Source organism: Micropterus salmoides, unplaced genomic scaffold (genome assembly GCF_014851395.1).
Source record: "Micropterus salmoides isolate LMB-PRFRI ecotype aquatic unplaced genomic scaffold, ASM1485139v1 Ms_hic_scaffold_3, whole genome shotgun sequence".
Classification (NCBI taxonomy): domain Eukaryota; kingdom Metazoa; phylum Chordata; class Actinopteri; order Centrarchiformes; family Centrarchidae; genus Micropterus; species Micropterus salmoides.
The window spans coordinates 4,696,330-4,708,229 of NW_024042261.1; positions in this window are offsets into that span (position 1 = coordinate 4,696,330).

Consider the following 11,900-nt stretch of genomic DNA (forward strand, 5'->3'; position numbering starts at 1 on the left):
TGACACACTGCGGTGGAACTTTAGTATTCTAATAGGTGTCTGTTTTTGTTGATAATAAAAATGTTGGTAAAAGTTCAAGCTTTCTTATCTGGCCCAAGTCTTGAATTTTTACACGACATTGTAGACCGGATTATGACTTCAAAGCTGGGTGTATTTCTGCCTATGGAAATCCCCCATCTACTTCAACTGAGTGGTCATTGTCACTTCACGAAAGTTACATGGGGTCCGTTTGGGTAGATTGTGTTGAATGGTCTTTAAAAATAAGGAAAAACATTATCACAAACAAATATCCAGCATATGGGTGACCTGCTAGAGCAAACTGGGGGGTGGCGTTGGCGCAACAGAAAAGACTATGCCTTCGGTGTGAGCCTCGGGTTCAATTCCCCACTGTGACCCATCCACCATTGCAGCAAGACACTTAACCCCTAGTTGCTCCAGACCTCTGACATGTATAGCAATTGTAAGTCACTTTGAATAAAAGCGTCAGCTAAATGAATAAATGTAATGTAATGTAAACTGTGACAGTATGTGGGACAATCACAACCACTCCCACATTGTCAAACTGTTTTTGCAGATGGATGCTGATTTGTCTTTTTCTTTGAAATCTACTTTGTCACAGTAGTCGGAAATTCAGAGACATAAATATATATATATATATATATATATATATATATATATATATATATATATATATTTGGGTTATTAGCAACATTACAGTGTACAAGACAAAAGAGCAATTTTAATACTGAAGTTTAAAGTTGGTTAAAACTGTCTCACTAAGTAACAGCAATAGGTAGTAAGGCTATACATTCATTAAGTGCCTGTATTTTTAATGTTAAAAAAAGGCCTGCCGCAAAAAGCACACTGCCAAGATGAAATATCATGAGGACAGTAAAAAATGCTTTAAATCTTGTTCTTTTATTTGTTATAGAGGCATCTACATTTTGTTATACAAGATAGTTGCTTGCCTTCGTTGACAAACTCCAAAGAGGAGAAAACTGACTGTAGTCGGATGTACTTGCTTGGAAGTCTGGTATTTCACCTTCAGCAGATAGCATCTTACAGAAACTTCTAGAAAGTGGAGAGAATGAACTGTATAACTTTTTCAGGTGCAAAGAGTTATTCAATTAATTTTAAATCAAGCCATGCAGACAAAATATTACAGTAAATAGACCATTTTAAGTCCACCACACAATACTATTATATTATTAGCCAAATTCTGAAAGGCATGATTAAATTCCCCAGTGACCTGCACTAGAGCTACTAAATAATTACACCAGGAGACAGAAGCTAATTTCTTAGAGACAGACACACAGGTAGCTTTGAACATCTGCTTGGGACCCTAATTAATAAGACCACCGATCTCAAGGCTCCACACAACAACAAATTGACGTGGCACTGGTTGCTATGAGATTACATAAAACATGGGTAGTTTCTCAATGCGTTTCTCAGTTCGGACTTCTGTACTTTAAAGGTCGAACTCGGCAGGTTCGGCTCGGGGGTACAAAGTCCCAGCACGGGAGACGGCAGTCATTCATTCAGCTACTGAACAGCAGCAGACGTGATGACGGTGTTTGTATGCCTGCCAAGAATTGCACGCACCTCCAAAAACTGCTTTTAAACGCTATAATATCCTTTGTGGGGTTCATCAATGGTGCATGACTAGAAGTATATATTTTATGAACGTTTAGAGTCGGTAATAATATTACACTTAGTAGAAGTAGTATTCCTTTTGAACCGCGTTTGATCAATGAGCACAGCAAAGTGTCTGAAAAGGACCTTAAGAGGTGGATGCATAATTTGGCAGAACAGATGTTTTAGGCTACCTGGCGAGATTTGCATCCACCTCTTTTCTCAGCTTGAATTATCGCTACCACCCGCGAGGTGCATGCAATTCTCGGCAGGCAGGCAGAATTTGGCACAACACCGGAAACGTTAGCAGGCAGGACCTCACAACTCCGAATACGTCGTAGCAAATTTTCAAATCAGCTCTGTCTTGAGAAATCGACAACACATTTGGAGTTTACACAACTGTACTGCCCCATAAGAAACTCATTCAGTGATACAAGAACAGCAGTATTATTTACAGTTGTGAAGCTTCTCCTCGGACATTTCCGCTTTTTGGCGCGAAATGCATTATGGGATACTTCGCTATCTGAATTCCGCCATACAGACTGTGGTCAGCTACCAGCAGTACGGTTCTGCCGTTGCTCCACGTCATTAAACCGCCGTTATGCTGCGCGATCATGCGCAGGAGACGCTGGTGCCAACAGGAAGTGGCCCTGTGGTAATATTTTAGTGGTCCAAAACTGGCTTCCTGCTCTCCATTCAAACCAGCGGGGTGGCTTTGTTCACTAATTTACTGTCCACGTGTAAAGCGGGCGCAGCGAGAATACATCCGGGTATTTGACTGTACTTGGCTAGATTGTTTTCTTTTTTTTTTCACTTACTTTATTGAGAAGGTCATCAGATACATATAACGTTAAAGGACACAACATGTAACGACATACAACATTTCATTGTTCTGGCAAGTAAGAATAACAGATTTGTTATGAAATATAGGCCTAGTCCTTTTTTATCCTCACTGAAATCAAAAACACCAAAGAAAACATCCTTAAAACAAAACCAAATATCTGGAATGAGATGAGCCTGAATGAACTCCAACATGTCTGACCAGAATTTCTCAGTGTGACAGCAGTTCGAAAATAAATGGGACACATTTTCCTCTGCAGCTTTACAGAATGAACACTCAGTATCAATATTCAGTTTATCTCTTTTAAAGAAAGACTTTACTGGGTAGAAACGGTGAATCAATTTAAACGTCTCTCACTTTAATAGTAAGCAAATATTTAAAGGGTAATATCCACACTTTATCCCAAGGCACACTCTCTTTTATACTATTCCAATATGAAATTACATAAAGCATAGTCACAATGTCTTTTTGGAATAAACCTCTAATTAGTTTATAATTTACCTGTTGCTTAGAGGAAAAGCATAAACTCCCCACAGCAGTGTCAAATAAATTTATAGTGTGATTAAGTGGCCAAAGGAAGTTAACGCTCCCCAGCAGCATCCTGACTCCTGAAGGAACGGCATCAAAAACAATCGCATACTCTTTAACTGATATGGGAATTTGATATGTCGTCAAATCTCTGAGTAGCTTTATAGTCTCCCACTAGTATCACACAGTTGACCAACATTTTTATAGAGAATGTCCTTATTATTACAAATATAGTATCGATGTGGAGAGAAGTTGTCTTTCAATCACGTGCGTTAAAGCAGGTTAGTGGATTTCCCCCACTAAATTAGAATATTTAGGGACATTAACAGTTAACAAATGAATAAACAAATTATGATACTGGCAATGGATAAAGTTAGCAGCACACAATATAAACAGGGGCAGCCTATTAATTTATTCTAAAATACGTATTTGGGGGGTGGTATTTAATTTTATTTCAATATATTGGTGAGTATGAATAAAATATTTCAAAACGTTATTTATTTTTGGGTGGGTTGGGGATTTACGCCTAACCCTAAAAGTAGTATAGTAGCATATTATAAAAGCAATCTTCATAGTAAACATTAATTATATTATAGTAGACTGTAGCAGTGATGCTAAAGAGTACTGAGTGGACCATGGTGAGATAAAAAACAACACATGATTGTAAGTGCCTATTATACCATTTATAAGTAATCATACTTAAAATGTTTTTTCATTTTCTTTCCCTTCTCTCAGTGTCTGCATCCTGTCTTAGCTTATGAGCTTATTTTCCACACAACAATTCAGGTTTATTTACCCACATTAATACATCATAGTGGCTGAATGCACCATATTGGTGAACACTCAATTCTTACTGGATATCTTTACTCTAATTACATAATTACTTTGTACAAATTCATATCACATCATCATCAGAGTTCAAGTGTGTGAGAACTGTTTGAAAAAATAAAAACATTCACTAACTAACAAAATATCTAGTAACTGATGCCAACATCAGTTTCAACATTTAACAATCCATAACTTTCTCAATCAAACCTGTAGCCTTTTACAAGAAAGGTTGAACTGAGAGCAACTGGACTTCTTCTGAAACGTCCAGTTGTTCCCGATTCAACTTTTCTTGGATAAACATGACCTGGATGAATCTTTACAGATGTGTAGGTTTGTCTAACCCTTTCTCTTGTTCTCCCTCTCTCAGCACAGGAATCACAGGGGGTTCAGGAATCACAGGGGGTTCAGGAGCCTGAAGATGATCTGCAGTGATGTTTTTAATAAACCAAACATTTTGGAAAACGTACCTCACATATTTTGTGTTGTTAGCCTCTTTTGTAAAGTTGCTCCTGTTGACCCGAGTCAACCATTGTTTCTTCCTCGCCATGTCAGCTGGGAAACCAAACATCCGTACTCCTTTTTCCAACCGACTGCAGCAGCATCTCCACACAGCACAATAAACCGTGCTGTAGACTATTGTAAGACAATTCACAGACACAACCACTTAACATGCTGTTTTCTGGAGTTTATTGGAGGTTTATTGAATTCATACATGACAATCATTGATAGTCACTTGTCTGTTCTATCTGAAGTCATAAAGATTTCATTAGTCATTAAGATCAATTAACATTTTCAAGAGGAACACACTTTCCAATGTCAGGTTAGCCAAAAAATGTCAACAAGTACACACGTGTCAGTGTGCTGTACAAATATTGTAAATCAACACATTTATTGTATAAATTACCACAAATTGCTTAAAATCGCAGTTTTGTCGTTTTTCTCGCTCATTTTCAGTTGCCCGCCTAGGACTTCTGGGAACTATCTGCGGTCTCGTGAAGATGAAGCATTTTGGACCCCCGCTGATGCGAATCTTGCACTGACAGCTCGGAACACCACCCGACACGTGCTTGATCCAGGATGTTGATGGGGCAAGTCTCTGATTTTTGTTGCTTGACCAACATGAGTCACATTCTATCCAGACCAGAATTAAGTCCAAGCTGGGCCAACATGGCTCCTATCTTGGTTCTCTTTCCTCTCCTCTGAGCAATCACCACCGTAGTACCTGGTCCAGTTGATCGGGCTAAGGGGATCGTCTATGGGCTGCAGCTCTTTAATCCAAAACCCGGTCTTTCTTTTCCAATCACTGTATTTCTGTCAGAGGTAACACGTGTTTCAGCAATAAGCCAGAAAAGAAAACAGGTGAAAAACAAAGTACTTAGAATTATAGCAAATATAAACATAAACTTTCATAGTCAGCAATTATACACTATTGAAATACATAGTGCACTGCATGCACCAGTTAATATGATAAGGGCCTTTAGGTGGGTATTTGCTTTACTTCCTCAATTTGTGGTCCTGTCCTAGGACATCCTGTTTAATCAGTAAGGAAGAGGAACAAGTTTGAATAATTATGTGAACAATACGTCCACCCAAAATGTCAGCTTTACTGTGAAGTGTGTCACTGCCATTTGAGAGTGAGCTTAAGGTAATCACCAAAGAAGTAAGCTCAGGAAAAACGTTATTCCACATTTGTATATTTTTCTCTCTATGAAAAAACACTTCAGACGTGTTTAAAACCCAACAGCCCAAACAGGGAATTAAAAATGATCAAGTTTACGGAAAGGTTTTATGTCCACCTACAGTAGGCCTACCTTTAAATTTAAAACGTTTTTTAAGAAGTTAGACTGCAGGAAGGGCTATAATAGGCCCAGTCTGTGAAACTGCTACTGGGTCTCACAACTTCTTCCACTGCTGAAGTTTGTTTAATCCTAAGCAATGTGAGCTACGACATGCACTAGTGTGCTCCTGGGAATGATTAAGGTGTGGATGACCTCACGAAGGCTGGTGAAGCTAAAGGACACAGGAACTTAAGGAAAAGTGAGAATTGTTGAGAACTGCCTTGTTTAGTGTATGGTCCATGCTGTAGTTTCTTGTTAATAGGCTCCACACAGAAGCAGGCAGGAAAAGATAGCAGGAGTTTGGAGTAAAGAGCGGCGGACGTTTGACAGATCACCAGAGCGGGTGCTGTGACCGCTCAAACGGAAACTAACATTCACACACATTCATACACTGGCGGAACAGCCACCAGGGGCAAGTCGGGGTTCAGTATCTTGCCAAGGACACTTCGACATGTAGCTTGGGGGAGCCGGGATTAAACCGCCGAGCTTCCGATTCACGGCCAACCCGCTCTATCTCCTGAGCCACAGAATTTCCTTATGCAACCTTGTGTTGTAGGGGAGACCGGGTATGGTTGTAACATGGGGAGAGTTGTAACAACACCAATTCCACCAGTTATAAGAGATAGATAGGAGTTAGGTGATCTTTCAGTATTTTCCTACTTCCTCCCCGATCAAGGATGGTGGTTAGCAAGGCTGGAAAGAGGTGCATTCAGAATGTATGGAGAAAAAAATTATTTTGAGGTCAGAAAGTAATTTTTTTAACCAAGATTTTGTTTAGTATCTATCATATTCCAGATAAAATAGTTTGATTAATATTAGATTGAAATGTAGTTTCTGTCTCCGCTGGTGGAGACAGAAACTACATTTCAATCTAATCTTTCATTAGCAAGAAAGCTACAGAATAATAACTTTTGGCAAAAGGTCAAAGTAATGAATACCAATAAAACATCCCTACCGGCTGATATTGAAGGTATTAGTAGCCCAGAAAAAATAGCTGAGCTTTGGTGTGAGCACTACTGTGACCTGTTTAATTGTGTTAAAAGTAACACAGTTAGTATCAATGATGAACATATTGATTTCTCAGCAGATATGATATTTAGGGCAGCAGATATTCATGGTGCTGCAGAACATCTAAAATATGCCAGCCATAAGCTCTGCCCTTTGCTTTCCATGTGCTTTAATGGTGGTCTGGTTCATGGTGTCCTGCCAAATGCTATTATGTCTGTAATGTTACTGCCTGTGCTGAGAGATAAGGCTAGCTCAACAGTATTGAAAATGATCAACCTATTGCATTAACCAGTATCTTATCTAAGGTACTGGAGAGAATACTACTAATACAGCTAGAAATGGATGTCGTTATTACCGACAATCAGTTTGGGTTCAAAAGAAAGCATGGAACTGACCTGTGTATATTTGTGTCCAGGTACATAAGCCTGAATACATCTATATTCCTATGTTTTATTGATGCTTCAAAGGCATTTGATAGAATTAATCATGAGCATTTGTTTGTAAAACTGCTAGATAGAGGTGCCCCTAAATTTTGTTTTTGTTGTAAAAAGTTTTGGTATGCCCATCAAACGCTTTTGGTTAAATGGGACAATGTTGTATCTGCTCCCTTCCATGTGAGTAATGGAGTGCGACAAGGAGGAATTATGTCTCCTATTTTCTTTAATGTTTATATGGATGAATTATCAGACCAGCTAAATAGTTTAAAAACTGGCTGTCTTGTGGGCAACACTGTTGTTAATCATATTATGTATGCAGACGACCTGGTCCTGCTATGTCCATATAGTGCTGGGCTGCAGCAGATGATGAAGGTGTGCTCTCAGTATGGCCTTGATTATGACATAAAGTGTAAAGATAGCCCTCTTGCTGTGTGTGAGGAAGTTAAATATTTCAGTCATGTCATATCTAATGACTGGACGGATGACAAAGACCTATACCGTCAGCTAATGTGCCTATAAGGAGGTTTTCCATGTGTTCTGACCGTGTGAAGCTCTCTCTGTTTAGAACCTACATTACACCGCTTTGTACTGCTCAGTTGTGGTCTAACTATAAGAAAAAGAGTATGCAGAGGCTTAAGGTAGCATATAATGATGCAATGAGGCTGCTGCTTCGTGTCCCTAGGTGGCATAATGCTGGTTATTTGTTTGTGTCTACTGGAGTAGCCAACTTGGTAGGCACTCTTAAGACAACTGATGTTTAGTTTTATGTGTCGCCTGGACAAGTCAGAGAATCATATAATTGAAGCCTTAGTCAGTCCTCTGAAAAGCTGTTATAGATACACTTCTAAGTTAAGACGACATTGGTGCAATAGTCTGCATATCCTAGGCCAGGGGTATTCAATTAGATTTCAAAGAGGTCTAGTTAGAGAAAATTTCCTGAAGCAAAGGTCCGGAACATCAAAACGACGAACTTGCGTTATCATTCAGTACTATAACCTATAGTTGTATCAACACATGTTTTTAGTCAACAACGGACTGTCAAATCAAATAATATTTCAGTCAGTTTTCACATCAAACTAGAGGGATAATAAATAATAACTATTCAAATAATAAATTCTAAATTTAAGTAAACTAAAGTGCCTAATTTTTAGAAAAAATTTAATAAAAAGTGTAACTTGAAGTGATGAAGTGTAGTCTTAACCAATTTTATAATAAACACTCAACACATCATAACAAATGAACAGCTGTAATGCCTCCTCTTTCATTTCCTCTTACAGAGCTACCACTTTCCTACTTTCTGTTGTTCAGTGAGAAACGTGAGCTCCAGCTAGCATATTGGAGATCTATGAGATATTCTGGTTTTGAACTGCCCGTGGGAGGAATGTACATGTAAAAATCTGTACATTCTTGATTAAAAGTCATGTGAAATCTCTTTTATCTTTCGTCTCCTCAATTCGGGTGTGTTTCCAAAACGTCTCTGTTGAATCTCGCGGACTCGACTCGCAAGCATCGGTATGCACAGATTTGATTGGCTGAGCAGCGTCACATGAGACGATTGGAGCACATGCGATTGGTCTGTGAGTTTCCTGGTCCTCTAAACCAGTACAGTAAAGGCTAGAAAAGCTGCACGGGTTAAAATAGAAACGCTCCGTCACGAGGTAGTAAGTCTCAATAATAAATGTGCTGTAGGTTGGCGGTCCGGAGAGGACGGCGGCTGGGTCCGGATCCGGACCGCGGTCCGCCTATTAGTGACCTCTGTCCTAGGCTAATATGGAATTTTGTGTGTATTGTATTTATGTATTTCCTTGTATTGTGTACTGTATGATGTGTTATATGGACCTGTGTCTTCAGTAGTTATAATAATTGACACACACAGACACACACTTCTTTTTTGTTAGACCTAAGGATATACAAATTTGATTTAATGTGGTCTGCATGTGGAGAAAAAGCAGTGAAATTGCCCTTTTTCATTTTCACAAATAAAATTTGTTTTTTCAAATCTAAAAAACTGTTTCAGACAGCATTAAGGTTTTACCTAAAATGCATAACAGCTTTCACAGCAGTAAGAGGTGCAAAAGTCAGTTAACTTTCACTTTCCCCTTAACTGCTGAATCGGAAGCTACAAATCAGATGCTAACTTTAGCGTCGTGTAGAACTTGAATTTTGGCAGTTTTACCAAAGTTGATGGCCAATCGAAAATGTGCTCAAACGTATTCGGGGTTGAGAAGCTCCACAAGTGCCCGTGGGGTTGGCGGTGGCAGCCAGCCGGACAGTTACGCTCACGGTGCGCCCTGGTCCCAGTTACTCAGACTACTGCAGCAGCAACAACAGAGATGCAGAGACAGAGGAAAGGAAGTGTTTCCTATACGTTCATTTATTTGTGGTGGCCCGCCACAATATCCACGCTGACGCCACATAGGCTACTGATTTTAGTTTTTATTTTACTTTACTAGGCCCATGTAAAATCTTATTTGATTGCAGATCAGCGCCGTAGCACATTCGTGCAGCACGTCCTCTCGTTCGTCTCTCTCTCTCTCATAAACACCGCAGCACAAATCTGTCCAACACAACGCTGGCAATGTCGGAGACCCAGCTTTAAAAAAGTTATTAAAGCCCCCCCTCCAGTGTATTTTGACATTTCTATGATATTTCATATTTCCTTACAATGTTGATTACCCACATAGTTTGACAAATAGCTTAATTTTGTGCTCAAAGTTGCAAAAATTGCTTAGTTGTTAAAACAGGGTGGTGTCATATGACTATAGCAATTCAATTAATCATACGTCATTCTCCAAGCTTGCGCAGGCGCACTGTCATGCCTCGTTAAGAAACTGTCACACTGTCACGCCTCATTAAGTCAAAGCATCAAACCGTTAACATCGTTGTGAGCTAGCTAACCAATTTATCATGTAATTTACTTATTACTTACAGTAGGTATGTCTCTCTGTGTCTGATTGTTGGTTTGTCTTTCTAGTTTAGTGAGCTAAGTTAACTAAGTTGTAGTTAGCTAGCATAGTTATTTCAGAAAGTTAGCTAACAGAGGGTCTTATGTTATTTTTTAGTTTCCTCCTCTTGGTTTAGTGTGCTGTTCATTTTCATTATGGCATTTGTGCGTGCGGTGTTGGAGGACAGATGACAGAAAACGCGTCGCACTTTCACCTGCAGTCTGCAACATGTATTTTACCGACGGCCGTTTTACCAATACATCGGCGGAGGCACCCCCCACACCCTCGCTGTAAAGTAAGCGCACTATAAAACAGGACCATCGACTGTATGATTGATAATAGCTGATACGTGCACATTAGTTTCTATCATGGGTAAGTAACAGCTACTCCTGCCAGACAGTAAAGTGTACTAAACTTTACAGTGTAGAGAGCATATCATTAGTGAACACTCCAGCGGTCAGTTTTTGGTTGTCATGGTAATGTATTATGTCCGACTATTAACCATACCCCCATTCTCTGTTTGAGAAAGAACGTTCACCAAAAACGGCAGTTAAAACTGACTGGAGGGGGCTTTAATAATGTGTAATGGTTTAAAGTAGGGGAGACCGGGTATGGTTGTAACACTTTTTGCTTCAGCAACTATAACTCACTGAATTCTGAGTTCTCAAATTTTTATACAAAGTACCCACATTTGTTACATTTACTACAGATGTTACATATTCAGTCCTATACAAGAATATTACAGACCACTTTACTCTTTGGCGTACCGGGACTTTGTCTTGCACACAGGCACTTCTCGCAACCCAGGTGGGCGTAGATACGATTGAGCAGGAAGATGATGGCGCCCTCAACTCCCAATCTGGGCTTGCAGGCGAACTGGAGAGGGTCCAGGAGAGGTCTCACCATGGGCCGCAGCTGATCCAGAACCAGTCTCTCCAGGGTCTTCAAGATGTGGGAGGTCAGTGCCACAGGTCTGTAGTCCTTGGAGTCACTGGGACGTGGCGTCTTTGGCACAGGCACGAGGCAAGATGTCTTCCACAGCACAGGGACCTTGTGGAGACTCAGGCTCAGGTTGAAGACATGGTGAAGGACTCCACATAGCTGGGGGGCACAGGCTTTGAGCACCCCGGGGCGAACACCATCAGGGCCTGCAGCCTTATTAGAGTGGAGTCTCCACAGCTGTCTTCTCACCTGGTCAGCAGCACACAGAGGTCACAGGTGGGGGAGGGGGAGAGGCCCTGTCCAAGCTGGGGGAGCTGTATGCATCCTTAACGTTAGCATACAGCAGGTCCAGGGTCCTCTGCCCTCTAGTATGGCAGCTCACACACTGGGTGAAGTTGGTCATGGTGACGTGGTTGAAGTCACCCGAGATCACTATGAGGGCACTCAGGTGTTGAGTCTGGAGTTCAGCAATGGCGGTGTGGGTGATGTTACACGCTGACGTCGGGTTGGCAGAGGGCGGAATGTAAACAGCTACAGCGATGGCATGTGAAATTTCCCGTGGAAGATAATATGGTCAGAGTCCCACAACAAGCAGTTCAATGTCCGGGCTACAGATACGCTGTTTAACCGTAATGTGGCCGGGATTACACCGTCTGTTGTTAACTAGAACGGAAAGCCCCCCGCCTTTACGCTTACCGCTCTCGGTGCAGTCCCTGTCGGCCCGAACAGTCTGAAAGCCGTCGATGGAGACGTTGTGGTCAGGAATATCCGAGTGTAGCCAAGTCTCCGTGAAGCACATTTAACTACACTCCCAGAACTCCCTCTGACTCTGGGCTAACGCTGTTAGCTCGTCCATCTTATTTGCCAGTGACCTCACGTTGCCCATGATGAGAGAGAGGAG